At 28.2% G+C, this 27,085-nt stretch overlaps 1 long non-coding RNA gene across 1 annotated transcript; it reads right to left on the bottom strand.

Moving 5' to 3' along the window:
* Positions 1-16,127: 16,127 nt before the first annotated feature.
* Positions 16,128-18,529, bottom strand: LOC136075073 (uncharacterized). Its single transcript, XR_010635663.1, has 5 exons — positions 18,255-18,529; positions 17,673-17,771; positions 16,873-17,030; positions 16,505-16,656; positions 16,128-16,419 (listed from the first exon to the last, which is right to left on the bottom strand). It is a non-coding gene; the product is annotated as an uncharacterized LOC136075073 (long non-coding RNA).
* Positions 18,530-27,085: the final 8,556 nt, after the last annotated feature.

Here is a 27,085-nt window from a genome sequence, read left to right as displayed (position 1 = left end):
TTGCAACTATTATTTTGCTAATGTTTATTAGAATGAATATTTTTTTGCTAAAAATCACGGCAGTCAGATCACAGGAGCAGGAATACCCTTGAAAAATGACCCCTGCATCCCACTGGTTGAGTGATTTTAATTTTTGAAAAACAAAAATTCTTTATCTTGAATTCAAACCTAAATTGTAATTAGGTTTTAAATTTTATCAAAATGTATTTTGCCGCTCAAAAAATACAGCCACATAAAGTCTAGGCCCCCCTAATTTTTGAAGGTTTTAATTATTTAGAAAAATGGTCAAAAAATGAAAAAAACTGCGGTTTTTTAATACGTTTTCAACGGTTTTTATTTCCTGCCAACCTGCTCAAAAGAGTTGTTATAAAAAATCTGAAGTAAAAGTAACTTTAACTTAAATCCTCTAAAAATGAGCAGCGCAAGGCGCCATATGACTGCTTACTGCACAAAATGTTTTTCAAAAATTTAAAATTGATAAAACTAAAAAGTGATTGGATAGGAAAATCTTACAATATTTCTTCTTACAAATTATTTTGCGGTAGTTTTTAATTCTATATTCACGTTCACACTTATAGTCTAAACTTGATATTGAATTTTGTATGTCCTTATGTGTAGACTGTACGGATCAATTGCTAAATACAAACAGGGAGGAGTTTATACTTTAAGTTTAAATTCAATTTTGTGCAAAACAGAAAACTTTGAAAATATCAGTATAATACTTGCTGTGTTTTCATTAACGCTACAACACCCATTTCATAGCAAAAACGAGATACAATTTAATAAAAAGTTGTCCAATTTATTTTTAAATTCAATTGTTGAAGTCGACTTTACTAATTTACTAGGTAAAATATTCCAATCGTTCGCTGCTCTATTCGTAATAAACTTATTTTGGGGTTCATATTTACATATTCCTCCTAAATAGTTCATACTGTGACCACTTGTCTTGACATTTGATTTAAAAAGTAGTCAATTTCAAAGTTCAACACAGATAATATCTATAAAAACTTTGAACATCTGAATCAACTATAAACATCAGTTCCCTCTTTTTTGCCTTTATCCCAACGTTGCTATGATAACGGATTTCATGCCTGTTACCCTGCTTTTATAAATATATACCAAACTAAAACAGAGAACATGATTAGAGTTTTAATATATACAGTACAAAATTTCCAAATACTTCAAAAACTAAAAACATGTGTTTAATCATACCAAACATAGAGTTCGCTTTAAAGATGCATGCAATTAATTGCTATTTCCATTTTAGGTCATTTGTAAAAACCACACTTAAATCTTGTTCGCTCACTTTTGCATTTAACTGAATATTGTAAATAAAATAATTGCTTACGATGTTTAAACCGTAATGCATTACAAAATATTTTATTATATTTAACTCAGCCATTTCTTAGACCAATTAAACATTTTTTAAATTGTTTTGCAATAGTGAACCATTATTTGAGGAATCCAAATTTAGTATGATTTTAATGTCATTGGCATATAGTTTACAATCATTCTATATTGTATCAGATAAATCGTTAATATAAACAATGAACAGTTAATACTATTAATTGTTGCACTCGGACCTTTAAGTAAAGGTCCGAGTAATTATCCTTGTGAAACACCACTAAGAACAGCATTTAACAATGATAAAATATCATCCAGGAGCACTCTTTTTAATCAGTTAAGTAAACGACATTGGTTTCTTACAAAGCGGTATTGGTTTCTGAAACTGTTTATTAAATTTGTCAGTATTCTGTGCTGCAATAATATTAAAAAGTTCACACGTACTATTTTTTTTTTTTTTTTTTTTTTTTGTGGTTACTTAGGTGCTCCCTTATAGTCTTATCACAGGGCACGGTAAAAGAGCATTTAACTATAAGTTCACGCCTTCTTCCATACTAATGTTGGTCATTAGGCTAGCAAACCACAAACTTCTGAGTTCTCTGCCAGAACTCTAACCACTACGACCATAATGTATGACAGAACCTGGATTTTACAAAATTGAAAAATAATTTCTTTTATAAGTTAAAAAAAATTTAATAGCTTATATGAAATGAAGTTATAAAATTTATTATAATTTTGTATAAAAAATTGACTCTGCGACTACCAAAAGCATGTTACTATGCAAAGTTATGTATGTGTGACAACAAAAAACTAACGTTGGCACATTGTAGTATTTTAAGTTAGTGCTGCATTTTAAGTTAATTCAAAGTTATACTTTGTGTTGTATATTCATCGGAATTATAATTTGAATATAATTTTTCTTTATTTGTTAAGAAATATCTGGTCTATATAAAGGGTTACATGTATATATGACGCATGCGTTGGTGTTAAGCTTAAGATTGATATCATTGCCAAACATCTGAATGAAACAATCCCTCAAAAATCCCCTAAAATTATTGAAAAACTTTTCTACCCACTCTAAGCTTATTAATACCCCCCTCCCCTCACCGTTTATTTTTTTTTTACTTGTTATCAACAAAAAATTTATATCTTAAATCTAAAACATGCATTCATTGAAAATCGATCTTATATATTAAAATAATTATTTCAGTCACCGATAAAGTCAAAAACTTTCAGTGTAAATAGGCTTTAAAAATCGTCGACATAAAATAAATCTCGATATGTCAAAAATTAAATGTGAAAAAAAAGGTCGAAATTGAAAAATGAAAAAAATGAAAAATATCGATGCGTCGAAAATTTTAGTTTATATCTCACCTAAGTTTAAAACTTACATCACCATACTAAACCCTACCCAGTAAACACACAAACGTCAATTAAACGTCAAAACAACGTTTCAACAAAACGTCCAGATTTGGTCAATTATCCGTTTAGAATGAAATCCAGATTAACGTTTAGAACAAACGTCCATAAAACGTCTATATTCAAACGTATTTTAGACGTCTATTATAGGATTATTATACGTATATAAAGCGTTTAGATTTTGTCTAATTTACATTTAAATCTAGTCTAATTAACGTATATAAAGCGTTTAGATTTATTCTAATTAAACGTATATTAAACTTGTCTATTAGTTTCTTTGATTTAGTTAACGTAAATTTAATTTATTTAAGTTTTAAAACTAATATTAGTTAAAATTACGTTATAGCTTTTTAACTTAACATAAGTTATAAGAGCTATATAGGTCGTGAAATTTATAAATAGGATATAGTTATAAAAGTAATGAAATTTATAAATAAGATATAGTTATAAAAGACCTGGTCTTATTTTTTATATTTTTTATAACTATTATAATATGTTTATAAACTTTTATACTATACTACTTATACTATACTTTTATTTTATAAAACTATATATAAAGTTATAAACTTATATAAAACGTTTTCATATAGTGGGGAGTTAGAGGGGGGTTTAGAGAAAATATGTTTGTGCACTATGCTTGTTTATATTTCGATAATTAAAAAAAATTAAATGATCTAGCCTTTGGCAGTGGAAGTATTATATTAAAAAATTTCTATCAAATATAATCTCAGCAGAAAATAAAAGTTTACATTAATATTAAGATTACTTATAAAATTAATAAACTCATAAACAAATATTTTGGATCACTGGTTTATGCATTATCAAAAATCTTCCTAGAATACCGTCTACCACTTGTTTATCATGCACCTGTTTGTGCAACATCATCTTCTACATTCTTATCCTGATCGTCTGATTTCGTAACCTGATTTGAACCGCAAAAAACTATTTTAATTAAAATAATTTAAATGTACATTCATAAAATAAAATTGGAATTACACAGAACAACTTTACATATAGAGGATTTTTTGAATGGAAGTTTCCAAAATTTCCTGTACCATCCATGTTTATTTTTGACAAAAATAAACGTGGAAAGTTTCGAAAGTCGCGCTATATTATATGCAGTGGCTTTTACCAGCTCTGTTCTACCAATTTTCTTTAGCAAGTGTAACTAAATTAAGCTAAAATGTATCTAAAATAAAAAAGTAAAAAAATTTATTTCTTTAAACCTCTTGATTAATGCAAAGATGAATACCTACTGCTACACTATCATACTAGCGCCTACAAAATGAATTTAAACTGTTTATAAAATTTACGAAAAAAGTTCTTGCAGCAGGACTTTCATAACGAGAAACCAGCATTTCGTATTTTTTAACTGTGTCAATGTTGCAATCAATAATTTCTAAAACATCCATTAAGTTGTTGGCATTTAGGAAGGTAGATTGTCGCGATAAGAGATTTATAACTTTTTAGCTTCCGACACTCGTTTATTATTTTTTAATCAGCCGTTGTGCTTTCAGTTGTTGTAAGGAAGTGAATCTGGTAAACGCATTTAAATTAATTATTTAGCCAATAAAAAGTAACTTTTAATAATTTTTTTTTATTTCGTTTTAATTATGCCTATTTAAATCGCGTGACTTAAGCTGTTATGTGAGTCTTCCGACCAATGGCTATATTGCTATATTATAGTATAATAAACGTTTATTAAACGTCGATCAAACGTTTAGAATAACAATTTATATTAGTAAATATTGTAAACGTTTGATTGACGTTTAATAAACCTATAAATTAAAACGTAGATTTTAAATCTATAAATGTTTACGTTTAATTAAGGTCGATTAAAGGTTTACAATATTGACTAATGTAAGTCGATATTCAAAACGTTAGATCGACGTTTAGTAAACGTATATATAAAGAAGTTTGATATATACGTTTCAAATCAAGCGTCAATTTTCAGTCAATAATAGGTCGCTAAACGTTTTATCTATTTTTCGATCGTTTTCGATTAAATATTGACCAATTCTAAACCAATCTGTGTTTACTGGGTACTTAAATTTTGATAAAACAGCTGTTTGAAAACGAGCATTTGACTCTTAGCCACGCGAGAATTAAATAGTTTTACGCGTGTTTTCTAAATAATATCATTTAGGATTTGTAAACTGAAAATTAAAAAAAAAAAATGCTTATTTTGTAACATGGCATCCGATCGGAAGTTTTTACAAACTGATTGAAATAAATATAGTTTAAAAGAAAAAAAATTCCCTCCAACTTTTTATTTAAACTCTCAACACCTCCCACCCTACCCACTTTTATTAAATCTGGACTAAAATTCAAATCCCTCCCTTTATTCTCACCCCACCTTATATTAAGGACTCGATAGTAAAGTCAAATAAGCAATACTGGTACGGAAGGTGGCGTAAACATCCTTGATAAATGCACTTCCGTAGTGTTCTATGATAAGACCGTTAGGTCTCCTTTGAGAATAAAATACCGCCATTTTCATCAAATATTAGAAAATAATTTCATCAGTTCTTTCTGGTTAATATGGTGCTCCAACAAGACCTATCGGTTTTGTCGTGGAAGAGCATTTAAGGAGAAATTTCACTATGCGGGATTACCGCATGGGCTTTTCACTTTTTAATCTAAATATGGGCCTTTTGGCAAATTTTAATTTTTTCAAAATTTTATAGAAATTCCACAATCATTTACAATATTTCTGTTTACACAAATTAAATTTTATTAATCACTTGATATAAAGTCTTCAGCTTTGAGCGCAATTATATTAGTATTTTGCATAATAATAATATTGCTCTGAAAACAAAGTAGATGTTTTAAGACGTATTTTGATATAATTTTTTCATAGGAAAAATTATGAACCCGTAAATGGTTTTTAACGATCGTAATGTTGACGAAATAAATTTACATAGGCCCACATACTCAACAATAATATTAGCTATTATTATATAATTAAATAAACTTAAATTAACTTAATTTAAAAATTTAACCCCAAAACATTTTTCTTTGATAAATTAAATCGCAATACAATTACAATATAGTAATTGTATAGCGTTTTAATTCATTTAAGAAAAATGTTTTGGTGTTAAATTTTAAATTAAGTTTTATATAAATAAGTATCGAACTCATGTTTTGCATTTTTGTAACGTTTCGAAACAGATATAAACTTGTTTTATGATAAATAAAGTTTTTTATTTTTATACAGTTTATATTATTGTATGTTAAATAAAGAATTCACACCGTAATATCCTATCCTCAGACAGATTAAAAAAGGAATACATATTTAATTATACAATATATATTAAAAAAAACTATCCGAGTAGAAGGCGGCGTCGTTCATGGCTTCCTGCTGCAAATATATTAACAATTTCATCTAAAGGGATTTGCTCTAAAATATCCGCATTGTAGTAACATAGTAACGTATATCGCGTATGTTCCTGGGTCGATTTGTTTCTTAACTTGCTTTTTACATGTTTAAGAGCGGAAAATACTCTCTCACACTCATCAATATCAACACTTATCGTCAAAATATGGTGATATATATGAAACGTATTTTTCATTGCCAAAGATCCGCCTAATGCTCTCCGTTGCAGAATATATCTTAAGTGTGGAAAAATAACCATAATTAATTTTAAAGTATATGAACACATAATAAAATATGAAAAACTTACTTGTAAGTGCATACAAGACATTGGTGCACAAGATGATTCTTTTCTTTATGAGCTCCTGTTTGGTAGTCATTTTCTGCCAATACGCGTTCTTCGTTATCTGAATTTTCTGCTTCGCTATCTTCCATTTCATTGTCGTCATTCAGTATCCCGATTCGACGTAAGCCAAAAGCTTTCAAATAGAGTCGAAGTATTTTGAGTTCTTGTCCAAGACTAACACAATCAATGTTGTTCCATGAGGGGAATTTTGCAATATTTGTATTGAAATTGTACGCATCAATTTCTTTGTCAGTCTTACAAATCAGCATATTTGGACATACATTTTCACACAAAGTATTCAAATCTTCGCATCCTTTATCACTAAATCTAGCACGCATCTCTGTCAATATATTACCGAATATTAAAGAACGTATTTCTTGAAATGTTGATCTCGGAAACGCATATAGCTGTTTCATACGGACACTGCCACCACCGTTCCCGTATGCTATACTTAAACGTTGTAAATCATTTTTTAACTCTGAGTTTTCAGGATCTAATTTCATGATACCATATATATTTCTTTGAAGTACCTATAAATATAATAGTTAACATGCAAATATTTTAACATTAGAATGTATATGTATCAAAATATTCTTTTAACAAGGTTAAATAATTATGAAGCAATCAAACAAGATAATTCAAAGTAATTTAATATTGATATTATTACCTTGCAATATGAATCAGCATATCTCCAGAAGTGGTCAAACTTTTTTCCAGTTTCTTCCGATTTCAACAGGGTTGCAGAGATTAATTGATTCACGCTGGAATAATCGCTATCTCGAAACTGCATTATTGCCATCAAATCCAAAGTAGAGATTAATTGAACAACTAATCCATCGTTAACTTGCTTCTCGGCATCCTCACTGTTAAATCTACCTATTAAACTAGTTACATCCTTGCCACTTATGCGTAAGAAACTTAGCCAGTTTTCTACTTCCACCCTGATTATGCTTGCTTCTGTTGACTGTATTCACAAATACTGCACATCTCTTGTAACCTGCGTTTACAAAGTTAAACAGGTTTTGAAGCATAGATAACAGCTGCTGAATTGAAGGATAATCAATGAGGCTACAATGGTCAACAACAGCAAGACTAAGACGATGAGAATGACACCAAATGTGTTGATTCACATTTTGAGTAGCTTCACGAAAATGGTCCGCAAGCTTTGTCATCACTGATGCACCGTCGAAACAGTGCGCAATGCAATTCGCTTTCCAGTCAAGGTTTGCTTTGTCCAACATATTAGATATGTCTGTAAATAAATTTGTTGCTCTTCCACGAGTTACTTCACACATATCAATCAACCTCTCTTCAATGACTATGTGTAATGGAATGTAAGAAACGTACTCATCGATTTCCACTGTTAAGTAACTGGTGTTACTTCTGAATGGTACGAATTACAAGACACATCTGGTTGCACAGAGCTATATCTGTTGTTGAATCAGCTTGTATACTAAAAACACCATTTTTATTTATTAGGCTGATAATTCGCTTTTGTATTTGAGTAGTCAAAACTTTCAGTAGTGCATCAAAGGTGTCGTTACTAAGCCAGGTAATTTTTGATCCTCTGACAACTGCACCAGATTTTTTACCAAACTTACATTTTTGCGATGTCTTTTCGTTGGCTAAAAGCTGCCTCAAGTGTTCATTAAGCATCGGATCCACTGTTATAAGAAGTTTTAACAAGGCTTGAATGTTTCCATGCCGCAAATAAGGTTCCAAAATGGCGGTAGCATTTTCGTTTCAGTGCCCACGCCATAGTAACCTTGCATAACAAGAGTGCGAAATGCTTTTATTATGCTTTTAAGAACAAAACGGTTTTGGTCTACCACTGTTTTAATCCCTTGGTCTAGAAGGTGACGAGTGGATTTTCCTGCTTTAGAGATAAAAAATGCGTCTAATGCTGCAGAGTGGGCAATTGATAGCTCATGTCTATTAATGTTGTGTAGATGGTGTGATCTTCCGGTTAGGTCTAACGGACATCCAGTTACAAAAATGTTGTTAGCATCACCATTAAAATATATACATACACTGCAAAAATATTTCTCTCTCTTCTGGTTAAAGCTGAGCCATGTACGTACAGTTTCATCTTGTTCGTTATCAATATTGCGTTTATAACCTCTGGATACTGTATTCTTTACAGAGCTTGGTTAAATTGGATGGGTACAAGTTATAAAACTTACCTCTTGTCCCGCTGCTGGCCTTTGCCTAAGTTTAATTGAATCTATGTTATCCAATGTTTGAAGGGATTGAATACTAATATGGTCTGACGTTTTCGAAATTGAAAAGTTAACTGAATTAATGTAACTAGAAACCTCGTCTGCAATTGCTTCAAAGGTATCATTGGAATCAGATGGTATAGAAGTAGTTGATGATGATGCAAAGAATCCAGGGAGAGTTTTTTGTCCCGATTGCAATATCTTTAACTCAGCTTGGATTTTTTCTTTCTTCTTTTCCCATCCGGATTTCTGTTTTTTCATATTTTTCTGGAAAAAAAAACTTTTAAAATGATAAATCACACACTAATACACACGTAATTAAAATTGAACAAAATTTAGAATACATTAACAATTATAAATAAACAAAAAAAAAAAAAAAGTACCTTTTAAGTGCTTTGTTCGAATCTTTGTTGAAATATTATAATAAAAAAATATCTTGTTAGTAAATCTGTTACGTATATATATATATATATATATATATATATATATATATATATATATATATATATATATATATATATATATATATATATATATATATATATATATATATATACATATATATATACAGTGACTCACAAAAGTGTTAAGTTTTTTAAACTATTTTAATAAAATTAGAAAATATTTGCAAATATTAATCATAAGAAAACAAATAATATATCAGTTTAAAGATAATTTCAAGCTCTACAATTATAACAAAGAAGACCAACAATACATTAAAATTCAAAAGGAAATAATTTAGTTTCAAATTTTTGAATGAATAGCTTTAAAAACAATGAATTAAAACAAAAACAATGAATGAAATAAAATAAAAACAATGAATTAAAAACAATGAATAGCTTAAAAAACACATGATGCCTTATGTTTCTTATATCATTTTGTTTAAATATATCAATTAATGTTATAAAATATGCGATATTATGAATTTTTATGAATTTATATTATACTTTAGTCTTTATTCGTAGGTATGTTTTATGTTTAACTTTTAATTTTAGATATGACCAAATTAACAAAAATCCAAAGACTTGATTTGATAGAAGATGTTAAAAATAGTTTATCTTTATCGGCTATTGCGAAAAAATATTGTATCAGTCGAGTTAAAGTGCTACAAATCAAAAAAGAGGAAAACTTAAACATGAAAAGCACTCTAAATGGTCGGCGGCGGTGTTTGACAAATAGGGACGAAAGGATGATAATGCGTGATATAATCACCGATAAGGCTACAACAGCAGTGGACATATTGAAAATACATCCAGAGATAGCTGTGTGTTCTGAGACGATTAGGCGAGCCTTGCGGAGGCAAGGCTTAACATCAGCATTAAAAGTGAAACAGCCATTGTTATCTCAGAGGCATAAAAAAAATCGATTAGACTTCGCCAATTGATTGGCGACAAGTAGTATTCTCCGACGAGTCAAAGAATAATAGACATTGGTCCGATGGTAAGCAGTGGTGCGGAAAAGAAATAAAAGAAGTTTGGATGATAATAGTGTTAGTGGAAATGTTAAGTTTGGTGGAGGGTTCATTATGATTTGGGGGTGTATCACCGCTGAGGGCCCAGAATATCTGACGAAAATTGAAGGCAATATGGATGCAGAACTATACTGTAACATTTTGGATGATGAGCTTCGTCAATCTTGTGCATATTATGATATTGATATTTCACGGATCGTATTCCAGCATGACAACGATCCAAAGCATACGTTCAAGAAAGTGAAGACATGGCTTATGGAAAATCAAATAAATGTTTTGCCATGGCCGGCACAATCACCGGATCTGAATCCGATCGAGAATATATGGGCATTATTAAAAAGAAGGCTTAATAAATATAAAGAACAGCCATCTGGAATGCTAACCCTTTGGAATCGTGTTTCCGATGAATGGAATAGAATTTCAAAGGAGGAATGCCTTGCTGTGATAGATTCGATGCCTAAAAGGGTTCTGGAAGTCAAAAAAGCCAGAGGAGGATACACGAAATATTGACTGTATATTTGTTCATTGTCAGCCACATAAGTGTTAAGTTTTTAATAAAATTTGAAACTAAATTATTTCCTTTTGAATTTTAATGTATTGTTGGTCTTCTTTGTTATAATTGTAGAGCTTGAAATTATCTTTAAACTGATATATTATTTGTTTTCTTATGATTAATATTTGCAAATATTTTCTAATTTTATTAAAATAGTTTAAAAAACTTAACACTTTTGTGAGTCACTGTATATATATATATATATATATATATATATATATATATATATATATATATATATATATATATATATAAATATATATATATATATATATATATAAATATATATATATATATATATATATATATATATATATATATATATATATATATATATATATATATATATATATATATATATATATATATATATATATATATATATATATATATATATATATATATATATATATATATATATATATATATATATATATATACAAAGCCGGAACCAGTTTTTTTTGGTCTTTGAGAAGGCTAACTTCCAAACATGAAGCAAACGCCAAACATTTATATGTTTATACTTATATTAAATAAGGATGCTTTGCAAAAAATTGCGATTTTTGGAGGCTGGGAACAAATATACCCCAAAATTTGTGGCCCCACCTGCCCCAAACGTGAGAGCAACAGTTGAAGAAATATTTTTTGTACTATTCTCAACTAGATATACATTCATTGACAAATTTTAAGTTTTATAGTATTATCTTTCAGCGTTCAAAAATAATGACTATATAAACTTTACAATCCCCTCAAATTGAGGAGGGTTCTGACTTTATATGGTCATAATTTTTGAAAGCCAAAATATTTTACTATGAAATTTAAAATTTATTGATTAATATAAGTCTAATTAATAATAGTACAAAAAATATTTCATCAATTTGTTGCTCACACGTTTTGGGCAGGGGGGCACAAGTTTTAGGCCTTTTTAATTTCCAGCCTCCAATCATCGCAATTTTTTTGCAAAACATCCTTATTTGACATAAGTATAAATGTATAAATGTTTGGAGCTTGCTCCATGTCTGGAAGTTAGCTATCTCAAAGACCAAAAAAAGCTGGTTCCGGCTCTGATATATATATATATATATATATATATATATATATATATATATATATATGTATATATATATATATATATATATTTATATATATATATATATATATATTTATATCTATATATATATATAAATATATATATATATATATATATATATATATATATATTTATATATATTATATATATATATATGTATTATATATATATATATATATATATATATATATATATATATATATAAATATGTATATATATATATACATATATATATACATATATATAAATATATATATATAAATACATATTTATATATATATAAATATGTACATATATATATACATATATAAATATATATATATATAAATATATAAATATGTACATAGATATATACATATATAAATATATATATACGTATATAAATATATATATATATATATATATATATATATATATATATTCATGTATACATATATATATGTTATATATAGAGATATATGTATATAAAGCAAAATAATACCATTTTGGTAAATTTAATTTGGTGCCAGTATGCTTAGTATGTAATGAATCTGTTATAGTGTGCAAAGAATATAATTTGAAGAGGCACCATGATTCCAAAAATCTAAAAACCTTAACCAGTTCCTTAACGAATTACGGTAAAAAACAAAGAAACAAATTTATAATTAGTTCGTTGGACAACAAGATTTGTTAAAAAGAGGCACTCTCTTAACATTAAATGCTACTGTTGCAAGCTATGAAATTAGTCTCTTTAGTTACAAATTCCAAACTATTCAGTTACCGGGAAAGATTACTTAAATTTAAAATTGTTCACACCCCTTCCCTCCTCAATGCATTTTTTGTGCATTTAGTCGGAAAAATTTACCCTTTTAAATAAGCCGGCAAATGTAGACCTTTTAGACCAGTCAGTCGTCGAATTTCAAAAAACAAGGACCTTTTTTTTTACTTAGCAAAAATTTTAATTGCACCCCACCACGTGACACCTAATAGTACCTGGCCTGGTGGCAGCTCAATGATTGAATGATATTTTTTCCAGACAGGAAAAGAAAATAAAGACTGGAAAGAAAACAACTTGTCCTCAATTAAGCTGTTTGTAAAAAAGCTCATCAGATAAACAAAAAAAAATACAAGTGTTTTAAGTTACTAAGAAAGTGAAAACAAGTTTCAGTTCAATTCGAACTCTTTTAACATTATTTGATAAAGAAATGTTTTTCATTATTTGTTTTCTTTAATAAAAACTAACTGCTTCAATAAGCTCGGCGCCAGCCGGTTTGGTAGCTCCGTATCTATTAAACCGGTTGAACTAAATAAACATTCTGATGGTACCGATGTCGCGGGAACTGAAAATATTACCCGTGCAATTTGTGTCAAAACCGGGAACAATTTTTGATTAGCTTGGAAAAATTCGATGACACTATTTTCGTAGCTCTGAAAGTATTGCAGACTGTAATCGTTTATTTCTTTTTCCAGTTTATCATTGTTTTCAATTAAATGACAACATGATTTATCTGTTACGAGTTCAATTAAGTTGATTGGCTTTCGTCTTTGGTTATTAACGAAAGTAGTAGTATTTGCAAACGGTGGCGTTGACGATTGCTGAAATGTTTTTATGGTATTGTCAGTTGACCTGTTTGATGGGTTTAAAGTGTTATTTAAACAATTTGTTTCAATTGTTATATCGATTTCTTTGGATTCTTTTAGATGCATTTCATAAAATGTTTTTATAAACATTTTTGCCTTTGTAATGCATTCATATCTATCGATATCATTTTTGATAAACTCAATTTTACGAAATTTGAAATCAAGAAAAGTAGCTGCTAAGAAAAAATCATTAGCAAAAACGTATTTAAAACGTCCTTTGGAGACCTTAATAATTCCTTTTGAAAAGTCTTAACTAGTTCTGTAAAAATGGGTTGCGATTCAAGTATTTCATTTAGTAGAGAATACAATGTTGGAAACAGAAATGTTACTGTAGCATATTTCTTTCCGCTAAAAAGTTTTGTTAGCTTTTTAATTGGATGTAACAAATCACATAAATCCTCCAGCACCTAAAATTCATTAGCAGTGGGAAGATAGACTTTTGTATTTTGGTATTCGATGCTCATCATATCCATCGCAGTTTTATTAGTTAATACAGATTCAATCATATCGAATTGGCTATTCCAGCGAATAGCTATATCCTGTACTAACTTTATTTTAGTCTCATATCGAAGTGTTTCTTGAACTTCTCTTAACTTTTTTTGTAACATCTCCGAATGCTTAAATGAACCAACAATATGCCTACAGGATGAAATTACCTTGGCAATTTCCAATTTGCCTTCGTTAATTTTTTCAATTTCTTTAACTTCACTTTCTGTAATTTCTTTATTAATTAATTTTCCACTACCGTCGTAATCCTTAACTTCGTAATACTTTGAACCATTTTTTAATTTTTTTACTTTTATATCTCTTGTGTTTAAAAGATCGTTAACCACAAGATTCAAACGATGACCAGCACTTGGAATCTTAAGAACATTATCATCAAATTTATTTACTGCAGAGAAAATGTTTGCACCTGAGTCAGTAACTAGTGCAAAAATCTTAGTACTGATTGACCATTCATTGAAGATTTCGTTTAACGTATTAAATAAATATTCAGCTGTTTTCACTTCAGACATAAACCTAAGATCCAGGTTTCTGTCAACCAGAATCATATTTTTGTCAATAAAATGACAAGTCACACCGAGGTAGCTGTTTTTACTCAATGATGACCAAACATCACAAGTATTTGTAATGAAATGACATCCCTTCAATTCTAACATTAAAATTGATCTTAGATTGTCCCTAATTGATGGAATTAATTTTTTGCTCACCGTATTTATGCATGGCATTTTGCAGCTTTTGTTTAACTCACTAACTAAATTTACAAAATCTGGATGACGTACTATCGAAATCGGCTGAGAAGTACCAACAATAAAGTTTATCAACAACTTATTTAATTTTTTATGACCAGTCTCTTCAAAACTATTTTCATTACCGCTCTCAATATCGGATATATCGTCATCGTTGAGTAAAATTGTTGATTTTTTTAATTAATGCAATGATCAATTGATAAATGGGATTGCATTGAACTGGTCGAACTGTTGTAAGGTAGAATCTTATAACATATACTGCATTTTGTTTGATTCTTTTGGTCTTTTTCAAAATATGTCCAAACGAAGCTTCGTTTTCTTATTCCTTTCTTAATAACGGATTTATTTGTTTTTGACATGTTTATTCAAACTATAAAGCAAGTAGTTTTTTTACTCGTACGCATACAACAAATACTAATAAATTAGTATCTTATGTTATTAGTTAATGTGTAACACGTTACTTCACTTAGGTTACCGAGCGATTAAGGAGATTATTATAACTTTAGTTACATTTTAAAGTTATGTAACAAAAAGATTGCTAAGGTATAAATATAATTGTTTGAAATCGTTGTAAATCTCATCTAAACAATCACTAGAGAGTAATTAGCCGTTTACGTTGCAACAATGATTTCATAACTTGCGTTAGAGGCCCTTGGGGAATTGCATGTTATAACTTTTAAACATCATAATTATATCATTTAGGAAAAGCGCACGAATTTTATGTAAATTCTAAATCTAAAGTTTAAAACTTACGTTATGCAAATTTAAAATTAAAAAGTGTTTAAACTAGTGTTGCTATCGACTTTGACTAAATTGATTAAAGTCTACTAGTCAAAATTAGTCGACTTTGAAAAATCTAATAGCGGATCTAATCGACTTTGGATTATTTACTAATCGACTAAAAGTCGATTTAGTCGAATAATAGTACTTTTACATGCATTTCTAATACCTTTTTATTTGATTGAACATTATAAATCTTTTTAATTTTATTTTGTTTATCAAAAGCAAATATGACTGTTGAATAGAGTGTAGTTTTTTCAGAGCCGGAATATAATATTTGCCGCCCTTCCTCCCAGTAGGCACAGCGACGTGACAAAAACGTGAATTTCACGTTACTTTTGGCACGTGACAATTAGGTGACTTTTTGGTCCCCATGAAATGACCAATTCACGTGATTTATGGACGTGTTTTTCACGTTACTTTTGGCACGTGATATTTAGGTGACTTTTTGGTCCCCATGAAATGACCAATTCACGTGATTTAGGGACATGTTTTTCACGTTACTTTTGGCACGTGATATTTAGGTGACTTTTTGGTCCCCATAAACTGTCCAAAAGACGTGCTTTTTACGTTAATTTTGGCACGTAATATTTAAGCAATAATTATGCTTTATAATTACAATTATAAGTGTTTGGATTCGTGTAAAGAAAAAAAACTCAACGTCGAGGAAATATTTAATACGTATTAAAATACATGGTTTTATTAGTCAGTATATTAGTTCTTGACATAAAAATTTTTAATTTGTAATAAAAGCTTCACTTTTGTTAAAATATCCTCCTTATATCCAATAAGTAATAAGTACGAAGTCGTAGATCTGCAACTTACGAAGAGCACGCTTCAAACTTATATATCTATTCTCCCATAAAAGCACGCTTCAAACATAATCTAACGAATCAGTCGATATTTTCTTCTATAAGAGCACGCATCAAACTTTATCTAATGAATCAGATTTAGCTGAAAAGAAACGAATAAAATCTTAAATAATAATATGATTATTTAATAATTATCTTAAATCCCAAACTTTTAAAACAAATCTTACTTTGAGAGTTGCTAACTACTTTTGGCAACAAGATTTTCTAGTGTGTTATTTGTTTTCTTTTATCTAAATCATTAAATAATTTTAAGAAAAAAATACTACATACAGTGTAAAAAAATAAAAGTCATTTGCCTTCTAATTTTATACTCTGATTGCTAAAAAAGTAAAAAAGTATTTAATAAAAAAAGATGTAACAAAAAAGTCGACAGATGATTAAAAAAAAAAAAGTACATAATAAAAAATACAAGTTTAAAAAAATATTTTTTATCTATATTTATCTATATCTTATATCTATCTATAGATTTATCTATATCTATATCTATATAAAGTTAATAACTGATGGGCGTGATTAGAAAAAGACCTGTACTCACCTTATGTGATAACATCTGTGTACTATGTGATAACATGATAATTTGTTTTCTTTGTTTTCCATCTTTTTATATTTGCATCTGTTTCTGCATTAACTTGTTCATACATTAACTCACTAGATGCAAAGGTGACAGCCCACAAAGTTGCTTAAATGAGTAATCTACCAAGTTTTGAACAACATTAAATGTCATTTTAGAATGCACACAAAAATTAAAACAATTTATAAAAATGTAATAGTTATCACATAACCACAAAGCATTATAGTGGGGATTTTATATTATGATTTTCCTTATCTATGGTCAGATTTTCACCTTGAGGCTCCTTTTGCTGTGGAAACATTCACCACGGCTAAGGAGCCTTATCTACCCCTAATTATATATAATACATTAAGTGTAAAACTAAAAATATGTATAATAAAGTATTGTCAAATTAGGTCACCAATAAATTCAGAGTGCTGAAAATTCAACTCAGAATCAAGTTGCATTCTCCAACAAGATATGAATTAAATCAAATTCTTACTACAGAGTACGATCACAAAAGAAGACAAAGAGAGGGAAAAGTGAAATTTCTCAAACTTTAAAAGTTAAAAGGTTATTGGGTCGTACTACAGAATTATATTCCTAGGCAATAACATAACAATACCATTGGGTCTTCCTAGTCAATAATATTTTATGCAGAAATTATTATTTGTCATGTAGCTTAATAAATTTAATATTAAATAAGTTATAATAACTTATTTATTATCAAATTAATTACATTGACAAGTTTGACAGTCTAAAATATGGTAGAATAAAAAGTATACCTTGTAATAGGGTTTGATCTTTTGCGTGTTGCAATATGAGAATTATCTGCCATAACGTTACACAATTTTGATTTAAGCTTTATAATATATTTATTAAAGCTAAATTGATAAAACTTAGTTATAAGATAATATATTTGGATAAAATATTATATATGTGACATTTTATTTGTCAAAAATGCATTGCGACGTTATAAGATATCTTACGCCCTACTTTTTAAATTAATTATTATAAAATTACAATGCAAAATAATTACATTATTATAAAAGTAAAATAAAAAGTAATTACAATAATGAATATATAAACTACATATTTCATGTAATCATTATATTTAAAATATCCGGAAAAAATGGAAAACTTTTCAGATATTTGGAAAAAGATAAATTTCAGAAAAATATCTGGTATTCCGGGAATATCCCGAATAAGATAATATCTGAAACTAAATTATAAAAAAATAGTAAACAAAATAAAGAATATCTTTCCAAGTTTCTAACCACAGGTTTTTATTATGAATAAAAAAAGTTCCAAAATACACAATATTTTGGCAACGTAACATTCACGTTTTAATCAAGTAAAATTGTCACCTGGACAAGGTCACCTAAAATATACATGATTGAAACATGAAGAAGGAAACGGGGTAAGAGCAGCCATCAAACTTTATCTAATGAATAAGTCGATATTTTCTCCAATAACAGCTCACAACACCAAATTTAGCTCAAAAGAATCAAATAAAAACTTAAATAATAATATGAATATTAAATAATCATCTTAAATCACAAATTTTTAACACAAATTTTACATGGTGAGTCACCAACTGTTTTGGCAACAAGATTTTCTGGTGTTGCTATTACTTTGATCTAAATCATTAAACAATTTTTAAAAAAGCAATGCTATACTTGAGAGAAACTTGCTTTACATATTGGAAGGTCGTCAACATTGAAAGATAAGTAAAATGCAGTTTCAAATACAATAGCATCATAATTATCTTTTTGTGGGGAAAACATCGAACAAATCCGCGTTAATAACCTGTTTTATATTGTACATAATAACAATAGTAATAAAAGTCATATAATATATGTAATAATAATTTCATATAACTCGAATATATATATATTAATCATATAATATTTAAATAATATAAAAAAAGGAAATAAATAAGTATTAACCCTTTTTAACAAGTAAGCACGAGATCAAGATGTCATATATTATAAGAAGATAAAGTATTTAGTAACAATATATATATATATATATATATCAATAATAAATAACATAACACATTTATTTATTGATATTATCTTGGATAAATTCTTTAACCTTGTTGATAAAAACCAAATAAAGAAAGAAAATCTATTTTGGGTTTTTATCTAAACGACTCTTGAGTAATAATGTATGCAGAAGTTCTAGAGACATTACTATTGCTCAAGAATCAAGAATAAGTTCTGCTAGAACTTATAATTTGTCCATGTAGCTTACTTAATTTAATATTAAATTCGTTATAACATAACTTATTTCGTACTAAATTAAGTAAGCAAAATGGACAAATTCGCCAGTCTAAAATATTATATCATAAAGTAGAAAAAAAGCATACCTTGTATTTGAGTTTAATCTTATTTGTGTGGTAAATAGGGACGGCAAATAGGGTACTAATTTATTTAACTTAATTTGATATAATTTAGATATTAGATATTACAACTTAAAATATATTGTTCTTTTTAGTTCTGTTTTAAATGCATTGCGTTAAAAGATATTATATAGACCAATTTTTTTTTTAATTATGATAATACTACAATAAAAATTAATTATATTATCATAGAAGTAAATAATTATAACTAATATAATGAATACAAAAACTATACTATAAAAAAATAATTAATATAATAAAAAATATTATTTCACATTTCTTATGCCAGTTTTTTTTGAGAATAAAAAAAGTTCCGAAAGACGAGATATTTTGGCACGTAACTTTCACGTGACTTTCACGTAAAATAGTAACCTGGACGAAGTCACCTAAAATACACGTGATTGAAACGTGAATAAAACGTTGCGTGCCTACTGGGCTTTCATATTAAATTAAAAAATTAAAATATAGTATCTCCCTCCATCCCAATCACCTCTCTCCTAATCCAGCACTAAGTTTTTTGTTTACTCTGTTGAAGTTATATTAAGGGTTTGAGGATTTCAGCAACTTCCAAAAAAATTACTTTTAGTTACCGGTACCGGTATCTGCGGTCACTTGAGAACAACTAAAAGTACTCAAGAGTAACTTATAATACACTGAAAGTAGCTTCACAACGTCTTTAGGTAATTTATGTATGGTAACTAGAATTAAATACCGCCTAAGGTAACAATTCGTAATGTTAACAGTCAGTAACTTGCCGAATCTTAGTTCTAACATAGTATCTCAAAAATAATATACAAACAACCAGGCCTGAGAAGAGGTTGGGAAAGATTCATTGGGTATGTGTTTGTAAAAATAATATTATTTTCATCTTACACTATTTTTGTGTACTTTTTCTCTATTTTTACTATATTAACATTTTATTAATATTATTTTTTCATTTCTTTAGTATTTTTATAAATATTAAATAATCAAAATTACAAATTTCTTTTTTCGATATCCCAATTAATTCAAATCCAAAATATTGTTAGTTAGCTTCTGTATTTCTGGGTTTACGACTGATCATTTAACGAGGGCTCGCCAAAAACTGGTTTTTCCGCATGCTTTTTGGCATCTGCCTTTTTATAGTCCAAAGATTTTTCCTGACGGCCCTGCATTATTAAACAACTTCATAACATATGACAATAATTATTATATTAGAAAACTTTATAGTTATGTGTTGTTTTTTTGTTGTTTTTTTTTAGCAGTCTTTGCATGTGATTATTAAAAAGATTTTCATACAATATCGATACGATATACAGTGCTGATCCGTTCCGTTCTTTAACTAGGACTATAAAGATAATTAAATTGTGAGACCCTTCATATCTAAATAGTTTATTTTAAAACTTATATTAACTTTTATTTTACTATTTTAGACTTATATTTGTTTTAAATTTATCAAGAAATCAAAAGGACTTTTCCACAATATTAAATCATTTAGACCAAGCAAAATTTATCCTGCGTGGCGTTCATGTTGTTTTGTTTCATTAATATTTAAGTTGTATAATTTAAAAACATATAAAACAGACGTAAATTACTTGATTTCTTTTATTACTCCCCACCCCCCCTAACATTTCGACTAAATCGGCTTTTATTCGACTTAGTCGATTTAAAAAAAGTGTTATTTTAATTAAAATTTTAATATAAGTTCAAAAGTCGACTTTGGTTGACTTTTGAAAATATATTAGTCGACAATCGAACTTTTTAATAACATCACTATAGTGATGTTATTAGTGCTAGTTGTTATTAGCGCTGTTATTAGTGTAACTAGTGCACTAGTTTAAATATAGTTTATTTATTTATTTATTTCATCATTAAAAAGAAATAAGCTTTTACAATGTTTATACAACATAAAAATATAACATTAAAGTTTCGACCGGAGCCGGCAGAAGACATGGTCTTATCATCCAGCCCCGTTAATATAACTCAAAAATTCGATAAAAATGAAAAAGGAAAGTAGAAACTAAAGAGAAAACTGATTTAACAATCAATTTACTATTTGCAGAAAAAAAAGAAGAAAAAAAAAATTTAATTATTTTTTAAAATTATTATTATTTTTAATTCTCTATTTTATTCTACTTTTATTTTTATTATACACGCACACACACACACACACACACACACACACACACACACACACACACACACACACACACACACACACACACACACACACATACATGCAAATATAAGTCCGTTCATATATACATACAAAACCAAATAAATTCTTTTTTATATTCCATCTACAAATGGCGTAAGTTATAATAAATATTGCTTTACAAATTGCGTTATTATTATAATATAGAATAATATCAAACATGTTTTAAGTACCATACAATATAATTAACATGTTGCGTCAATTTATTAGATATTAATTAAATAACATTATCAAAATTTTTTATAAAAGGATAGTAATTGCTTTGTATCAAAATCAAATAAGTGTTGTTTTGTTGCACGTTTAAATTGTTGAGTTGAGGTTAAAGTTTTTATATTACTCGTTAAAACCAAGTTCCATAACCGCGGCCCTCGGCAAGATATCGAAAAATCAGCTTGTTTTAATAATGTTTTAGGTATAAAAAAGTTATTTATTGAGTATTTAGTTTCGTATTTGTGGTTTAAAGAAAAAAAGTAAGTTTGGAAAATGCTTGGTAGCATACCATTTTTAAACTTGAACATAAAAATAAGTATATTAAGAATATTTATTTCATAGACATTAGGCACTCCAATTTCTCTTAGTAGTGGTCTGGCACTAGCGTATTTATTTGCATTTAATATCAAGCGACTTGCTCGTTTTTGTATTTTGTAGATTGTATTTAACTTTGAAGGATAAGTACTTGCCTAGATAAAGTTGCAGTAGCTGATGTAGCTATGATTAAATGCAAAATAAATATTTTTTAAACAATTTGCGTTCAGGAGATGTTTTGTTTTATACATAATACCAATAACTTTAGATATTTTGTTTTCTATTACTTTGATATGATTACTCCAGCTAATATGTTCATTAAGGTGGTACACCAGGAAGAAAAATGACAAAAAAAAAATTTTTTTGGTTTTTTTTTTTTTTAATTTTATGAAAGATTGACCCTTTAAGTTGACTTTTAAAAAAAAATTTCGACATACTTGTTTAAATATATAGCTTAACTTTGACCTACTTGAGCCCCACTATCATATAAAACTCCCTAGCAACCTCATAGCAACAAGTTTTTAACTTGTTTTGGAAGTGATTTTAGACTTGTTTTTTCAATAGCAATTTTGAGATGAAAGCATAAAGTCATCAAGAAAGAATTGCTCTTGTTTTCCCGGTCTAAACTGCATTGATAGAAGTCACAAACCTTATTAAATGTTGCTTATTTGATTTTTTTTTGTTAAGATGTCAAGTAAAAAAAATTTATCTAGAAAAGTTAAAAGAAAATGGAATGGATGTCATCCTAATAAAAATTATTTTACTGTTCAGCCTTTAATATCTCCATCTTCATCAGTTGTTCCAACTAGTCTCAGTGCTAAGAAACTAGTTACTGACAATAGTATTGAAAGTTTTGATGATAAACAAATTGATAACTATTTCGTTTTGATTAATTTTACAATATTAAAAAGTTTGAATTCAAATATAACTTCATCTATGTCAATTCCACCATGGATAAAGACTTTAATTCTTCCTATTATCCAAGACCTACAAGCTGATGAGTTACTCAAAAAATGCTTGCATGGTGAAACTCAGAATGGTAATGAAGCATTAAACTCTTTGATATGGTCTCGTGTACCCAAAACAACTTTGTAGGGATCAATGTTCTTGAAATGGGTGTTCATTCAGCAGTGATCCATTACAATGATGGTGCAAATGGTGTCTTAAATGTACTAAAGTATTATGGTTTAATCGGTTCAGTAACTTGTAAAAAATCAATTTTAGCAAATATTGCTCGTGTTAAACGAATGAATTTAAAATCGAATAATGAAGGAAAAAGTAGGAGAAAATCTTTAAGATCAAATAAAATGGTTTCACGTGATGCTAAACAGGATAAGAAAAAAGAATTTTATGTAGCTGGTAGTTTTTAGTAGTTTTAACACTTCAAAATGATCTATTCTTTTTTGTTTCTTGTTTTTTTTGCATAAATGTTTTTTTAGGGTTTTTTTAAAATTCAAAACATGATAACTTAAGTACAGTTTACGTTTATGAGCTGAAATTTTCATGAAATGTTTATTTAATATTAATGCTCCGGTTGACCCATGGGTTTTTCTTGGATTTGGTAAGATAAAAAGTTATTGCAATAAATCTATAGAGGAAGTCAAAAATTTTCAATTTTTTTAGTAAATTCGTGATAAAAAGAGTAATTTTCAAAAAATTTAAAAATGCATGGGTTAAACGGTATATAATAAGTTGTTTTATAACCGTATCCATTTTTAATCCATAATCTTTTCACTAGATAAAGATATTATGTTTTGAAATACAGCCTTTGTTGTTCTTTTTTCCGCCATAATGCATTTTTAATAAGTTTTAAAATTTATCTTTTTAAATAAAAATAATTATAACACTTTATTAAAAAAAGTTTTCATCAAAAAGATACATTTTATATAATATTTCACAGTTTCATTTTTTCCCTGGTGTACCACCTTAAGAATTACGCCTAAAAACTTGATTGAGTATTCTCGTTTAAGTTTTGTTTTATCAATTAGTAAATCAGGTAGTTTTAAGGGGAGGGTTTCAGATTTTGATAATTTTGTAAAAATAATATATTTAATTTTTTCGACATTTAAAGAGAGTTTGTTAGCCTTAAACCATTCGTTCAGGTTCTCAAGTTCTTGATTAACAGTGTTAAATAATAGGCTAATGTTTGTGTGGCTAAAGAATACTTGCGTATCATCAGCAAAAAGGACAAAGTTAAGTATGTTAGAAGATAAGTAGATATCGTTAATGTAAACGAGGAATAACAATATACCAAGAATTGATCCTTGTGGGACCCCACAAGTAATGTTTTTAAGTCGTGTTACAGTGTTGTCATATGATAAAGCTTGTTTCCGATTATTAAGGTAAGAGCGAAACCATTTTAAATTGTTATTTCTTATTCCATAATTATACAGTTTATAAAGAAGAATCTCATGGTCAACTGTGTCAAACGCTTTTGAAAGATCGAGAAAAACCCCAAGAGTGTATTTATTGTTGTCAAACCCATTTAAAATTTCGTTGACAAGTTTGGCTATAGCGTGTTCTGTTGAATGGTGTTTTTGAAAACCATATTGGTTATTATTAAGCAGGTGGTGGTTTAACAGGTAGTTGTAAAGCCTATTGTGCATTATGCGCTCTAATATTTTTGAAATGCATGATAAAATAGAAATAGGCCTGTAGTTAGAAGCTATAGAATCATCTCCGCTTTTAAATATAGGAACAACTTTTGCTAGCTTTAGCTGATCAGGAAATACCCCATTTTTTAAAGACAGATTACAGATATGCAGAAGGGGATATTCAATAATATCGTAGACATTTTTTACAACGTTCACGCTAATGTCATCTAGACCTGGACTTTTGTTTTGTTGTAAGGTATTAAATGCTTTTTTAAGCTCATCCGGAATTATATCAAGCTCGTTCATAACTGACGTTTTTTTTTTCTAAATACGATTTATAACATTTTTTTCCAGGAGTTATTTTATTAGCTAGTTTTTCCACAATTTTTATGAAATAATTATTAAATTTCTCTGCAATATCTATTGCCTTATTGGCTACTGTATCATTCTCATCTGTTTTTAAGTATTGCGGGAATACTTTGGTGGCATCTTTTTTTTTCCCTGTTACCTCTTTAATTACGCCCCATGTTTTTTTTGTGTTACCGCTATAGTTTTCTAATAAATTGCAATAATAGTTTTTTTTTGAATGCTTTTTTAATTTTTCAAATAGATTTTTGTATTGTTTATATATTTTTTTCGTTTTTATAAGTCTTTTTTTTCAAAAACTTTTCATAAAGCTTTTGTTTTTTTTTTGAAGATTTGATAAGACCTATTGTCATCCAAGGACTTTTAAGGTTTTTGAGTTTAGTTAACTGTTCAAGCTTCGGAAACGCTTTTTCGTACAAACTTGCAAAAGTGAGTTTAAAAATATTGTAAGCTGTGTTAGTATCTTTGCAATTAACAACCTGATCCCAGTTTTCCATTGCTAAGTTGCTTCGGAACTTTGTTAAATTTGTTTGATTTATTTGCCTTTTTGTTATAATCATTGTTTTGTTTTCTTTTTTGTTGTTGATATTGTTAAGTAGAAAAAATATTGGAAAATGGTCACTTATGTCAGATTTTATTATTCCACTTTGAATGTTAAATTTTATATAATTATTTGTAAATATGTTATCGATGAGGATAGCGGTTTGGAGAGTTACTCGAGTCGGCTTATTTATTAAGGGTACTACGCCGTGCTGTAAGAGATTATTTAAAAAGCATTTGACATTGCTATTAGTTTTTATTTTTAAAAGATCCAAATTAGTATCTCCCATTATATATAAGCGCTTATTTTTAGCCAGTTTTAGGTACAGATTTATATGTTTTTTAAAAGATTTTATATTGCCATCTGGCGGCCTATATAAGCCACTTATATACGCATTTGCTTTATTTTGGTTTGTTAATTCAACCGTGAAAAGTTCACAGTTTGCGTTCAGTATGCTGAGGCTTTCTACTTTTTTAAAGTGTATTGTATTATGTATGTAGAAACATATTCCTCCGCCAGTACCTCTACTACGAGTTTGATGGAGAGCTTTATATCCTTGTAATTGAAAATTTGAGTTTATGGTATTTTCGTCTTTGCACCATGTTTCTAAAAGGCATATTACCGTAAATTCGTGACTTATGTCTTTTAGCATATCTTTAAAGTTTTCAAAGTTTTTACTCATGCTGCGTATATTTAATGTCAGCGCTGAAAATGTATTTTGTGACGCATTTATAAAACAAGATAATTCTTCGATGCTGTAGTAATTAGACTTAAATGAGTTGTTTTCAAAAAAAATTTTGTCCGGGTCGTTGTTATTGTTCAGAAGAAGAGTGTTTTCTTTATCAAAAATTTCAAAATATTTTGTTTCCGTCATTGCCATAATTAAAAATTTAACAGTTTAAAAACCTACACGCATACATATACATACACACACACATATACATATATATACACACATACATATATACACACACATATATATATATACATATATACACATACATATATACATATATACACACACACACATACCCATACACACATACATACACACATATACATATATATATACGCTAAGATATAAATATCAGAAATAAGTGTTATTTTTTTTGGATATTATTTAATTTAATAATTTTGTCATACCTTAAACCAACATTTTCACCATTATTGCGTCTTTCTTTTACTTCAGCCAGGAGTCTTTTCCTAATATTGACAGTCTCATGGGAAAAATCTTCGTTTATATAAGTCTTTGTACCTTTTAGTCTATATGACTCTTTTAGAATTTTTGTTTTATCATTGTATCTTAACAACTTCATTATAACTGTTCTAGAGGATCCTTCTTTTCTGACTCCGTTTCGATGAGCTCGTTCGATTTCTATTTCATTTAGTCCCAATTTATTTACTAAAAATAATTTAACTTTCTCCTCAGTTTCATTCCATGTTTCTTTCACACTTTCGGGTAATCCGTCTATTCTTAAATTATTTCTTCTCGATCTATCTTCAAACTTTCTTAGCTTTTCATTTATATTTTGCGTTGTAATGTTTTCCTTTTCTACTCGTTCGTTGTTTTGCTT

The sequence above is a fragment of the Hydra vulgaris genome, chromosome 01 (assembly GCF_038396675.1).
Source record: "Hydra vulgaris chromosome 01, alternate assembly HydraT2T_AEP".
Classification (NCBI taxonomy): domain Eukaryota; kingdom Metazoa; phylum Cnidaria; class Hydrozoa; order Anthoathecata; family Hydridae; genus Hydra; species Hydra vulgaris.
Note: the sequence above shows the minus strand (reverse complement) of the source record. Positions and strands in the feature narration are given on the sequence as shown.